Raw genomic sequence first — 15641 nt, forward strand, 5'->3', positions numbered from 1 at the left:
AGGTGAACTTTAAGTGACTGAGTGAGTGAGTGAATGATTGAGTAAATAAAATGCTATGTCAGCAATATCCTTGTGAAATGCTATCAAATGAAGACATACAATAACCAAGAATACATATTTCAGATTACTGAAAAACATTTACATGACATTCTGTCTTAGCTCTTTGCCATGCAACAGAATGATCCTCAGTCATATTGATAAGTATAATCCTGTGAGGCCCTTACAGTGACTGCCCACCAGCTTCTGCTGGAATGACAAGGCTGCAGGTTAACAATGACATGTATGCCCTACACACTGACATAACAGAACGCCTTACTGTGTTTGTACATGATGACATGCATCCCAAGAGAATCAAGACTGACACTTGTAACAAGATAGACACAGCATGACAATAGCATGAGTAATCTCCGCTGTCAGAGAGGAACAACATGAGACGTGTCATGTCTAGAGAATCACAGAGGAACACTATGCAATATGGGACCTGTGTGGTGTCTGAACAATCACAGAGAGGAACACTATACAACATGGGGTCTGTGTGGTGTGTGAACAATGACAGAGAGGAACACTATACAACATGGGGTCTGTGTGGTGTGTGAACAATCACAGAGAGGAACACTATACAATATGGGACCTGTGTGGTGTATGACCAATCACAGAGGGGAACCCTGTACAACATGAGACATGTGTGGTGTGTGAACAATGACAGAGAGGAACACTATACAACATGGGACCTGTGTGGTGTGTGAACAATGACAGAGAGGAACACTATACAACATGGGACCTGTGTGGTGTGTGAACAATGACAGAGAGGAACACTATACAACATGGGACCAACATGTGGACCTGTGTGGTGTGTGAACAATGACAGAGAGGAACACTATACAACATGGGATCTGTGTGGTGTGTGAACAATGACAGAGAGGAACACTACAACTTGGGACCTGTGTGGTGTGTGAACAATGACAGAGAGGAACACTATACAACATGGGACCTGTGTGGTGAACGACCAATCACAGAGAGGAACACTATACAACACGGGTCTGTGTACAACATGGTGTGTGAACAATGACAGAGAGGAACACTATACAACATGGGACCTGTGTGGTGTGTGAACAATCACAGAGAGGAACACTATACAACATGGGACCTGTGTGGTGTGTGAACAATCACAGAGAGGAACACTATACAACATGGGACCTGTGTGGTGTGTGAACAATCACATAGAGGAACACTATACAACATGGGACCTGTGTGGTGTGTGAACACTCACATAGAGAAACACTATACAACATGGGACCTGTGTGGTGTATGACCAATCACAGAGGGGAACCCTGTACAACATGAGACATGTGTGGTGTTTGACCAATCACAGAGAGGAACCCTGTACAATATGAGACCTGTGTGGTGTCTGACCAATCACAGAAAGGAGCCCTGTACAACATGAGACCTGTGTGGTGTCTGACCAATCACTGAAAGGAACCCTGTACAGTATGAGACATGTGTGGTGTATGACCAATCACAGAGAGGAACCCTGTACAACATGGGGCCTGTGTGGTGTCTGACCAATCACAGAGAGGAACCCTGTACAACATGGGGCCTGTGTGGTGTATGACCAATCACTGAAAGGAACCCTGTACAGTATGAGACATGTGTGGTGTATGACCAATCACAGAGAGGAACCCTGTACAACATGAGACCTGTGTGGTGTATGACCAATCACAGAGGGGAACCCTGTACAACATGAGACCTGTGTGGTGTTTGACCAATCACAGAGAGGAACACTGTACAATATGAGACCTGTGTGGTGTCTGACCAATCACAGAGAGGAACCCTGTACAACATGAGACCTGTGTGGTGTTTGACCAATCACAGAGAGGAACCCTGTACAATATGAGACCTGTGTGGTGTCTGACCAATCACAAAGAGGAACCCTGTACAATATGAGACCTGTGTGGTGTCTGAACAATTACAAAGGGGAAGACTGTACAACAGACCTGTGTGGTGTCTACAAACAGAGAGGACCTCGGATCTGTGGTGTCTGACCAATCACAGAGAGGAACACAATACAATATGCGGATCTGTGTGGTGTCTACAACAATCACAGAGAGGAACACTATACAAGAGGGACACAGTACAATATGAGACCTGTGTCACGTCTACTGAATCACAGAGAGGAACACTGTACAATATGAGACCTGTGTGGTGTCTAGACAATCACAGAGAGGAACACTGTACAATATGAGACCTGTGTGGTGTCTAGACAATCACAGAGAGGAACACTGTACAATATGAGACCTGTGTGGTGTCTAGACAATCACAGAGAGGAACACTATACAATATGAGACCTGTGTGGTGTCTAGACAATCACAGAGAGGAAGCCTGTACAATATGAAACCTGTGTGGTGTCTACAGAATCACAGAGAACACTATACAATATGAGATCCGTGTGGAGTCTAGGGGGAGCTGCGAAGACTAATACTATATATAATTATCCTTGTGTCTGCTCAGAGTGAGTGAGTGAGTCTAGTTTTATGCCGCTTTTAGCAATATTCCTGCAATATCACGGCAGGGGACACCAGAAATGGGCTTCACACATCGTACCCACTGCTCAGAGCCAAAATAATGTTGTACATGAACACAAGGTATACAGAGCACACAAACATAGCAAAATATGTTGTCTGCAGAGAACAAAAAAGTTTTAGAGAGGAAAGCTTAAAAAATATGTTTAAAATGGATCTCTGGAGAAACGAGTGAGTGTGTTTGATTGAATAATGATTTTTACAGCATCCCTGTTACATCACAGCATAACAGCTTGATGAGAGAGGAAAGTTCCATATGATGTAGTTCGTTGTGACAGTGTCTACTTCTGTGTAACCCAGCAACCCAGAAGGTTAATCAGGGTGAATCTTCAACGGTTAACTTTTCACTGCACTTGTTAGATCCTCAGATGACTGGGCCCCTGAATCTTTAATCAAGCTCAGCAAGATCAAAGAATATGACAAAGTTGAAAATATTTCAAATAACTTATCTTTACTACTACTTGATCAATCTAAGGGACAGTAATCACAAGTAAAATCTTCTTGACATATAAAAGAAGTGCTGAAGGATGGCACATGGTATCACCATGTAACATGACAGTTGGAATCGCAAACCTGACATTGAAGCATGGTGTCACCATGTGATGTTACAGTTGGTACTACCTACCAGTAAACAGGCCTTACATTGAAGCATGGTGTCACCATGTGATGTTACAGTTGGTACCACCTACCAGTAAACAGGCCTTACATTGAAGCATGGTGTCACCATGTGTTGTTACAGTTGGCACCAGTAAAAGGTCCTTACATTGAAGCATGGTGTACCAGTAAAAGGGCCTTACATTGAAGCATGGTGTCACCATGTGATGTTACAGTTGGCACCAAGTACCAGTAAAAGGTCCTTACATTGAAGCATGGTGTCACCATGTGATGTTACAGTTGGCACCAAGTACCAGTAAAAGGTCCTTACATTGAAGCATGGTGTCACCATGTGATGTTACAGTTGGCACCTACCAAGTACCAGTAAAGGTGCCTTACATTGAAGCATGGTGTCACCATGTGATGTTACAGTTGGCACCAAGTACCAGTAAAAGGTCCTTACATTGAAGCATGGTGTCACCATGTGATGTTACAGTTGGCACCAAGTACCAGTAAAAGGTCCTTACATTGAAGCATGGTGTCACCATGTGATGTTACAGTTGGCACAGTCTATTGTTGTTGGGTCCAAAGAATATCAACAACACTTAGGTCATAAAGCCGTGTAGCCATGCCATCATGTAGTCATGTAGCAATGTAATCATGTAGCCATGTACTCATGTCATCATGTAGCCATGCTGTCATGATGTAGCCATGAGGTGAGCCATGTCATCATGCGAGAATCATTTAGCCATATCATCATGTAACCATGCTGCGTACTAGCCCAGCCATTTAGCCATATCATCATGTAACCATGCGCGTCATGTAGTCATTGTCATGATGTAGCCATGTCATCATGTAGTCATGTCATCATGTAGCCATGTCATCATGTCATGTAGCCATGCCATCATGTAGCAATGTAATCATGTAGCCATGTACTCATGTAGCCATGCTGTCATGTAGCCATGTCATCATGCCGTCATTTAGCCATATCATCATGTAACCATGCCGTCATGTAACCATGCCATCATGTAGTCATGTCATGATGTAGTCATGTCATCATGTAGCCATGTCATCATGTAGTCATGTCATCATGTAACCATGTAATCATGTTACCATGTCATCATGTAGTCATGTCATCATGTAGCCATGTCACCATGTCATGTAGCCATGTCATCATGTCATGTAGCCATGTCATCATGTAGCCATGTCGTCATGCACCCATGTCATCATGTAGCCATGCCATCATGTAGTAATGTCATCATGTAGTCGTGTAATCATGTACCCATGTCGTCATGTAGCCATGTCATCATGTAGCCATGTAGTCATGTCATCATGTAGCCATGTAGTCAAGTCAACATGTAGCTATGTAGTCATGTCATCATGTAGTCATGTCATCATGTAGCCATGTCATCATGTAGCCATGTAGTCATGTCATCATGTAGTCATATCATCATGTAGACATATCATGATGTAGCCATGTAGCCATGTAGTCATGTTTTAACAGTGGAATTCAACAACATATGAAATAAAGTAGATGACAAGGTTCAAATTGCATGAATATGATGGTGTAAGTCATATGAGACAACATATGAACAACAATACAAGAAAATGTCATCAAAGACTGGAACAGGCAGACAGTAAAGAGAGCTGGCATGAGTGTGAACAGCAACATGTATCTCAAATACAGGCCTCAAATCATCTATACTGCCCAAATATAGTTGATTATCAGTTGCTTCCAACAATACAAGAAAATATCATCAAAGACTGGAACAGGCAGATAGTAAAGAAAGCTGGCATGAGTGTGAACAGCAACATGTATCTCAAATACAGGCCTCAAATCATCTATACTGCCCAAATATAGTTGATTATCAGTTGCTTCCAACAATACAAGAAAATATCATCAAAGACTGGAACAGGCAGATAGTAAAGAAAGCTGGCATGAGTGTGAACAGCAACATGTATCTCAAATACAGGCCTCAAATCATCTATACTGCCCAAATATAGTTGATTATCAGTTGCTTCCAAAGCATCATCTGTGAAATTGAAGAAACATTAAGTATGAAAACTAACCCTACTCTGAGTCAACTTTGTCTCCATTGATCTGAGACAGCCAGTAACAGTGGTACTCTCAGACACACAAGTTATATAATGAGCTGTGGAGACTGGCAATAACAAGGCGTAAGGTGGGTGAAGTAGGTAGAATCCTCCTCCACACAGACACACACTGAGTGTACTTGATGCTCCTGGCCAAGCCTGTTCATCAGTTATGGTGTTATCTCTCTGTCCAAGACCATCAACCTGTGATATTCACCAACTCCCTGCCTGTAATTGGCTCCCAAGTCAGACTACAAAAGGAGCCCTGGACGTCTGTAGGGTCAACGCTATAACACAACAACATATTGCTCAAGCAAAGTAGATGTTATCAAAATCATGGCATTATCCATTCAACATTTGTTCTGAGAGTACTTAGCTGTGGATCAATCCTGACAAATGTCCTTGCTCTCGCTTATTTCCTTGTGCCAGAGTTTTAAATGACATTCACTTTTAAACATTTAATATGATATCCAGATGGCACACCTCAGTGATACTTCTGGACAGTTCATGGTCGCTGACCATCACACATGTATTTCTCAAGTAATAATCAATTCATCAGCTGACGTTCCATGGTCCGTAGCTGTTCAAACCACACAAGAACTTTTGTCTTCACAAAGGGAGGAGGAAGCACTGAATCTGCTTGGCTTAAAGCAGCTCAAATGAAAGTCTGAGAAAAATGAGGTTTTGGAGGAGTATTGGCAGGGCACAATGAGGCTGTCAACATGGCCAGAAGCCATTTTTTTAGCTTTATACTTTCAACCCTGTACAGTCAAGTGACATGGGTCATCAATAATAGCATTATGGAGAAGCTATGCTTTATCTCTACTGTTAGATCAGATTGATGGTAATTAACTGTGCTAGACAGCGGTGTACGGACATGTCAGATCAGTACATCTTTATTATTGTTTTTTGGTTACAAAGTCAATAACAAGGGTATATGGTAGCAACAAGCACAGAAAAGGTGAAGATACATTGCTGTACAGATGTAATAATAATCAGTTGCTGAATATTGGGATGAGCGAATTCCATTTATGATTGAATTTTTCGATTTCATTGTTTCTCTTTGAAATAAATTTTTCTACAGAAAATATCTCTTTTAATACCTTTTTATAATTACTGAATTTTGGAATTGATTTTTTTATATTACATAAATTGATACGTTTTTTGGCAGAGATAATGATTTGATTTAGTAAAACATCATTATGCAATGTACCAAACCAAATTGCAGAAGCCATTTTTTAGCTTTATACTTTCAACCCTGTACAGTCAAGTGACATGGGTCATCAATAATAGCATTATGGAGAAGCTATGCTTTATCTCTACTGTTGGATCAGATTGATGGTAATTAACTGTGCTAGACAGCGGTGTACCAACATGTCAGATCAGTACATCTTTTAATTATTGACTTATATGAACATACAAGGCATTCAAATCTAAAAAGTACATGCCCCTTAACTGCTTTATCTGTTACAAAATCTCCCTACATGAAAGGATTTCTAGTGATTTCCATGTTTTAACTACACCAAACAGTAAATTCACTGTACCACCATCTTTTTCATTAGAATAGTTTCAGTAATGAGTGAAATGTTCCTGGACATATATTGAAACGTAAGTGTTTCATACTTTCAAGTCTTTATGCAATGATGGAGTGTATACTAGGGGTTTCTCTGTTTGTTGTTGAAAACTGTGGATGACAAATGTAACCAATGTTAAAAGCTACTTCACAAACTGGTTCTTGCTTGGGACAAGACTGTTTCTGTCAGTCTTTATACTGCTTCCAGAAAGAGTGTCAGGGTTTCTGTATGTCTGAGAAAACAATTTTGCAAAATATGCACCTGAAACAATGAAACCCCTGGTACTACACATTTCCTGGCCTGTGTTAGCTACACAGAAAAATACATAGTATCATCACGATGACCAGTGGGAAAAGCTCAACTGCTTGAAAGTCCATTGAATGTTATTTTGACTGGCAATAATTAAGAATCATTTGATGAGAAAGTTTGAACTGCACCCTGACATTTGGGGAGTAAATGGCAGGTAAGATCAACTGTATCCTGTTTGTCTGACAAATCTTGGATAACGCTGGACAGATGGTGTCATTAGCTGCATCCTAATGTGTAAGTCACACCGATGACACAACATCGTCAGATACATTAACCAGAAAGAGTTGCACAACTAATGCCTTGCCACAAAAAGCAAATGATGCATTCTGGGTGTTGCACGTTATGATGACTTTCCATCTCTTTGTGTAACAAGGTGGATCAGACTACTCCCCATGTACCAAGGTGGATCAGACTACTCTCCGTGTAACAAGGTGGATCAGACTACTCCCTGTGTAACAAGGAGGATTAGACTACTCCCCATGTACCAAGGTGGATCAGACTACTCTCTGTGTAACAAGGTGGATCAGACTACTCTGTGTAACAAGGTGGATCAGACTACTCTGTGTAACAAGGAGGATTAGACTACTCCCTGTGTAACAAGGTGGATTAGACTACTCCCTGTGTAACAAGGTGGATCAGACTACTCTCTGTGTAACAAGGTGGATCAGACTACTCCCTGTGTAACAAGGTGGATTAGACTACTCCCTGTGTAACAAGGTGGATCAGACTACTCTCTGTGTAACAAGGAGGATCAGACTACTCTCTGTGTAACAAGGAGGATCAGACTACTCTGTGTAACGAGGATTAGACTACTTCCTGTGTAACAAGGTGGATCAGACTACTCTCTGTGTAACAAGGTGGATCAGACTACTCCCTGTGTAACAAGGTGGATTAGACTACTCTCTGTGTAACAAAGGTGGATCAGACTACTCTGTTGTAACTGTGAGGTGGATCAGACTACTCCCTGTGTAACAAGGAGGATCAGACTACTCTCTGTGTAACAAGGTGGATTAGACTACTCCCTGTGTAACAAGGTGGATCAGACTACTCTCTGTGTAACAAGGTGGATCAGACTACTCTGTGTTACAAGGATTAGACTACTCCCTGTGTAACAAGGTGGATCAGACTACTCCCTGTGTAACAAGGTGGATTAGACTACTCTCTGTGTAACAAGGAGGATTAGACTACTCCCTGTGTAACAAGGTGGATCAGACTACTCTCTGTGTAACAAGGAGGATCAGACTACTCTCTGTGTAACAAGGAGGATCAGACTACTCTCTGTGTAACAAGGAGGATCAGACTACTCCCTGTGTAACAGGGTTTGATCAGACTACTCTCTGTGTAACAAGGAGGATCAGACTACTCTCTCTCTGTGTAATGTGTAACAAGGTGGATCAGACTACTCTCTGTGTAACAAGGAGGATTAGACCACTCCCTGTGTAACAAGGTGGATCAGACTACTCTCTGTGTAACAAGGTGGATCAGACTACTGTCTGTATGACAAGGAGGATCAGACTACTCTCTGTGTAACAAGGAGGATCAGACTACTCTCTGTGTAACAGGGTTTGATCAGACTACTCAATGTGTAACAAGGAGGATCAGACTACTCTGTGTGTAACAAGGTGGATCAGACTACTCTCTGTGTAACAAGGTGGATTAGACTACTCTCTGTGTAACAAGGAGGATTAGACTACTCCCTGTGTAACAAGGTGGATCAGACTACTCTCTGTGTAACAAGGAGGATCAGACTACTGTCTGTATGACAAGGTGGATCAGACTACTCTCTGTGTAACAAGGTGGATCAGACTACTCTCTGTGTAACAAGGAGGATTAGACTACTCCCTGTGTAACAAGGTGGATCAGACTACTCTGTGGGAAGGCAAGGAGGATCAGACTACTCTGTGTGTAACAAGGAGGATTAGACTACTCTCTGTGTAACAAGGAGGATTAGACTACTCCCTGTGTAACAAGGTGGATCAGACTACTCACTGTGTAACAAGGAGGATCAGACTACTCTCTGTGTAACAAGGAGGATCAGACTACTTTCTGTGTAACAAGGTGGATCAGACTACTCTCTGTGTAACAAGGAGGATCAGACTACTGTCTGTATGACAAGGTGGATCAGACTACTCCCTGTGTACAAAGGGGGAGCAGGCTACTCTCTGTGTAACAAGGTGGATCAGACTACTCTCTGTGTAACAAGGAGGATCAGACTACTGTCTGTATGACAAGGTGGATCAGACTACTCCCTGTGTACAAAGGGGGAGCAGGCTACTCTCTGTGTAACAAGGTGGATCAGACTACTCTCTGTGTAACAAGGAGGATCAGACTACTGTCTGTATGACAAGGTTGATCAGACTACTCCCTGTGTACAAAGGGGGAGCAGGCTACTCTTCCTACCAAGGGGTACTTTCTTTGTGCGAACATGCTCCTGAGTGTACTCATGCCTAATGCAGATACACCTTACACAAGTCAGTTCCAGTTGTCCAATATACGTTTAACTACAACAAAGTAGTTGATGAAGTACAAACGTCCTGAAAGTTGGTCATAAGAAATGACTACTACAGGACCTATACACCTGGGGATTCAGTGCTGGAGCCCTGCCTCATGAATCCAGCAACACTGAATGGATCAATAGCATACAGAGCTCTACCAACAAGTGCAGTCATGCTGTAAAAACATGCTGTCTCTCAGTATACACCATGACAACACTGTGGCTGATGGTTGGGACAGACAGATACCTTTCATGTCACCAAATACATAGCTGCACCAACTCAGGTTAGTGGATGCAAGAGTGGGGGCTGTTTGAATGATTGGATGACAGGTATGTCATGACAACTTCATCAACTGCTGCCATATTCATTGATTCTTTTAGGTGTGTTAACAATCATTGAATTTACATGAAATAGCACATCAGTAAGGTGTGTCTATATAAGGGCAGCTTCAAATATTTCTTTCCTGTGCATTTATTTAAACTGAGTAAATTATCATGCAGACCAGATTATTGGAGTCGCACAAATGTTTGTTTTAATGTCTACCTGGCTAATATTTGAGTATGTGCTAAAATTTCAATTATGTGAGTGTAGTATGGAGTACCTTCATATTATATGTTGTATATAGAATGCACAAGCTATGCCTCACTTAGTGGTAAAATGTTAATGTTATACACTAACATTTCTGAAACTATCAAATCAAACTTCACAAACCATTCCATGCATAAAACAACATGGCTTGTATTTCAAATACTTAGGTTTTGTATACATGTATGTATGAATAAAATGTTTAATTGCAAATCATGATAACAGGACTGTTTAAAAAATACTGTATCACAGCTAATTTCTAAAATGAAATATTGACTTTTAACAACCAGCAGCACATAAGGAAATAGTTACTTTCTAACAGCTTCGCACATTTTATAGTTTGATGTATATGCAGATCATCCATGGCGTTTATAAGTACAACCAAAGTATTTTGTAGATCATGTTCTGTTAAATTTGTTCAATAGTTTGGAAGAAATATTTTCATTCAAATACAAACAGATGGATGCACAGGTAGAGGACATACAAGGGGGACACATATAAGTCCAACTTGTCATAGTGACCAGAAAAACATGATCTCATTTCACTGGAGGAGAAACATTTTTCATGATGATATGCTGCAGAATAAGATGAAGATAAAACCAGAATCGTCAGGAAAAGTGAGCATGTTTAAACAGCATGAGAACTCTGAAGGACATCACTTGTCTCCTTAGTGTCTGAGCCCTTCCACTGATGCTCTCCAAGAACAGTAATGTTACATCTCTGTATTCAGGGGATCATTGGTGACAGGGTTCAGGCTTGCACCATCAGCAGACAACAACATCAATCATCCACTGTAACTCTTTGCTGCAACAGACCATAATCCTGTAGATGGAACATGATCCAATTCCTGGAATCCATACAAATTCCTTCTTATGACAAAGTCTGACATTACTAGCAAGTACTTTTCAGTCCCCTCCCATGATATGTTATCTATACTGTGAATAAAAAATTAAGCACCACCGAGTATATTTTGCCAATCTAGGTTGTCTCATAGGAAATCTTTCAGAATAAAACAACTATCAGGCTAAGTAAACTTAGGCTCAGTATTATTCGCTACACTGCTATACTGAGTCTAATAAAACCTTGTGGAAGATCGTGTCAGGTAACCTTTTCAATTGACCAATCACAACACAGCTTACCAAATCGCGAAAGTTGACATTCGCACATACCTTTTTAACTTTTACCTCGAAAAAGTTTTGTACCCGAACGATTCCGAATGCTATTTTCCGTACGATTGCTTCCGAGTGATGCACATGGAGCACGCCACAACAGTGAGTAAACAGTCGCTGAAAATAGCGTTTTGTCAGTATTCAAGGATGTCAGCTTGCGGAAATATTAGCTAATGATAACCATGTGAACAGAAACCCAAAAGCGTATATTCTGCAGGTCATATATCTGTGTTTTATGCAGGTTTTCATTTGTTGTGAGACCAGTGCTGGCGACAGGGGAAGAGAAAATACATTTTGTAAGTCCCGCCAAACCCTAAATAGTAGCTGTTGTCTGACTGGTTAAATCCGTTCGGCCGTCTCGCGTTTGATTGGACGGTCATAGGTCGCTCAAAGGTTACCTGATGCAACCTTCCACAAGGTTTTGTTAGACTCAGTATATCAGTGTAACGAATAATCCTGAGCCTAAGTTTACTTAGACTGAAACAACTATCATAGTTTGGTTTAGTACATTATTTAGAAATTATCTTTTACTTTAAACAGGATGTATGTGCTTTTGGAAAACATGCATTTTGTTTTCCTCCAAAAGGCTACCTTCTTTTGAAAAGTGAAAATCAGAAATGACTGTTATATGGTCACATGATTGTCATTTTTGACAAGTGAAACCTAAGTTTAATAGTGTTGTATAAGCAGAATAGGAATAGTTATTTTGCTTTAAAACGCAGTGCCATCATATCTTTAACAATAGTTCCTTTAATTGTAAATACAAATGATTATGATATCCCTAAATCAGTTACCAGATGAACCTTCTTTAAATATGGATTGGTCTTCCCAATTATTTTAGCCTAACATTTCCACAGCTTCACATCTTAGTTTTGAAATAGGCTGGCGTTTAACTATTTATTCTCGGTATACTATTTGTGCAGATTATGCCATACATATTTCTGATACATCTGATACTCTTGAATACTTGGAACCACTCCCCAATTAAAGGGCAAGGGATTGTCTTGTCACTGTGAGGATGACAGATGAGGTGTGTGTGACATCAAGTTCATCAAGAAACTGTAGCACTGCAAGTACTGAATTGGACTGGAGGAGCATAGTTGAACTGAAACTTCATCAAACACAACCTCAATGTATCGGTAGTTGATGTACACACAGAGTCACTGCTTATGGTCGAGTTGTTCAAGTGAAATATGGGAAACATCATCCAACACAACGTCAATGTACCGGTAGTTGATTTACACACAGAGTCACTGCTTATGGTCGAGTTGTTCAAGTGAAATATGGGAAACATCATCCAACACAACGTCAATGTACCGGTAGTTGATTTACACACAGATACAAATTATTGCAAGAACCTTTCTGGGTCAGCTTAGAACAGGATTAGGTTATGTTGAGTTTGGTGTGTTTTTTAACTGATGGCAGTAGCTTTGGAACCCAACATGATATAACTTGCCAGCCTAACTTCCAAACTCCCTCCCTTACCGCATTATACTCCTCAAACAGGAACATTCCTTATGATTGTCAGTCTGAATACAGCAAAAAGAATTGTCAATCAATATTTGTATAACTGTAATTTTACATCCAGACAGAAAGATGATATGATTCATCCATTTCTGACAATGTTTGCTTCAACACATCATTCAAATTTTAAAGAGAATCAGAATACACATATGTGACTATGTATAGACAGTAGCCGAGACACAGTTAAAGAGAGTTTGATTGGAAAGGAACAAACACAACATGTTTTTGTACGTGACATTTCAATACCACTGATCATATTTCACATGACTCAAATGCAACTACAAGGACAAATAAAGGATGTGTAGCAGCACACAGCACTATCGCTAGACAGCTTACAATATCAGCAAAGGCAGCCCAAAGTATCTGTCAGCATAGATACTGGTACTCAAATAGCTTCTCCATTAATATCGAAGACATGACATGGTGGTTACACAGGGTGTTGACACACGTGACATGATTCATACACAGGGTGTTGACACACATGACATGATTCATATACAGGGTGTTGACACACATGACATGATTCATATACAGGGTGTTGACATACATGACATGATTCATACACAGGGTGTTGACACACATGAAACTGTGTATAATAGAGTGGTGACACACATGACATGGTGCATAAGAGAGTGGTGACACACAGAGTATTGACAAGAGAGTGGTGTATAACAGAGGAGTAGAGTGGACACACATGACATATTGTATAACAGAGTGGTGACACACATGACATATTGTATAAGAGAGTGGTGACACACATGACATATTGTATAAGAGAGTGGTGACACACATGACATATTGTATAACAGAGTGGTGACACATATGACATATTGTATAACAGAGTGGTGACACACATGACATGGGGTATAAGAGTGTGGTGACACACATGACATATTGTATAACAGAGCGGTGACACACATGACATGGTGTATAAGAGAGTGGTGACACATATGTCATATTGTATAACAGAGTGGTGACACACATGACATGGTGTTTTACAGAGTGGTGACACATATGACATATTGTATAAGTGGTGACACACATGACATGGTGACACACATGACATGGTGTATAAGAGAGTGGTGACACACATAACATGGTGTATTAGAGATGGTGACATAACACATATTGTATAACACATATGACATACACATATGACATATTGTATAACAGAGTGGTGACACACATGACATGGTGTATAAGAAAGTGGTGACACACATGACATATTGTATAACAGAGTGGTGACATATATGACATGGTATATAACAGAGTGGTGACACATATGACATATTGTATAACAGAGTGGTGACACACATGACATGGTGTATTAGAGAGTGGTGACATACACCACATATTGTATAACAGAGTGGTGACACATATGACATATTGTATAACAGAGTGGTGACACACATGACATGGTGTATAAGAGAGTGGTGACACACATGACATTGTATAACAGAGTGGTGACATATATGACATGGTATATAAAAGAGTGGTGACCCACACTCACCAATACAGCAGGTGGCCTGTTTAACAATTTATGACATCTGTTCTGTAATGCAATACTCGGTGACCAAACAGGTCACCAATCAGTCAATAATGAAATTGACTATGCCTGATAATGTTGTGAACCCTTGTTGTAATAAGACACATTCAACCAACTTGTTGTTACTGATGATGAGCTCTGAGACAATGTTCAGTTCAGATAGCACCCAAACAGCTTAAGTCATAACAGTATCTATTGCCTCAGTAATCTCTGGTAGATTTGTGAAATGCTTTGTGGGATGTTTTGTTTCAGTAAGTTTTTATCAGCATGTCACCCTGAGTGCCCGTGCATGTCATCCTGAGTGCCCGTGCATGTCATCCTGTGTGCTCATGTATACCATTTTGTGTGCACATGTATATCATCATGTGTGCCCATGTATATCATCATGTGTGCCCATGTATTTGATCCTGTGTGCCCATGTATGTCATCCTGTGTGCCCATGTATGTCATCCTGTGTGCCCATGTATGTCATCCTGTGTGCCCATGTATGTCATCCTGTGTGCCCATGTATACCATCCTGTGTGCCCATGTATGTCATCCTGTGTGCCCATGTGTATCATCCTGTGTGCCCATGTATACCATCCTGTGTGCCCATGTATATCATCCTGTGTGCCCATGTATACCATCCTGTGTGCCCATGTATGTCATCCTGTGTGCCCATGTATGTCATCCTGTGTGCCCATGTATACCATCCTGTGTGCCCATGTATATCATCCTGTGTGCCCATGTATACCATCCTGTGTGCCCATGTATACCACCATCCTGTGTGCCCATGTATACCATCCTGTGTGCCCATGTATGTCATCCTGTGTGCCCATGTATGTCATCCTGTGTGCCCATGTATACCATCCTGTGTGCCCATGTATGTCATCCTGTGTGCCCATGTATACCATCCTGTGTGCCCATGTATGTCATCCTGTGTGCCCATGTATGTCATCCTGTGTGCCCATGTATACCATCCTGTGTGCCCATGTATACCATCCTGTGTGCCCATGTATGTCATCCTGTGTGCCCATGTATACCATCCTGTGTGCCCATGTATACCATCCTGTGTGCCCATGTATGTCATCCTGTGTGCCCATGTATATCATCCTGTGTGCCCATGTATGTCATCCTGTGTGCCCATGTATGTCATCCTGTGTGCCCATGTATGTCATCCTGTGTGCCCATGT

The 15641-nt window shown here is 41.1% G+C and overlaps 2 protein-coding genes across 2 annotated transcripts in view; one reads left to right on the forward strand and one right to left on the reverse strand.

Annotated features, from left to right (window-relative positions):
- The window catches only part of LOC124279024 (ATP-dependent RNA helicase DDX1-like), a 396346-nt gene that overhangs the window by 147958 nt on the left and 232747 nt on the right, over positions 1 to 15641 (reverse strand).
- The window catches only part of LOC124279037 (probable G-protein coupled receptor 139), a 42609-nt gene that overhangs the window by 860 nt on the left and 26108 nt on the right, over positions 1 to 15641 (forward strand). The gene's annotated exons all lie outside the window — the stretch shown is intronic.

Source organism: Haliotis rubra, unplaced genomic scaffold (genome assembly GCF_003918875.1).
Source record: "Haliotis rubra isolate DU_JTF1 unplaced genomic scaffold, ASM391887v1 Scf245, whole genome shotgun sequence".
Taxonomy (NCBI): Eukaryota; Metazoa; Mollusca; class Gastropoda; order Lepetellida; family Haliotidae; genus Haliotis; species Haliotis rubra.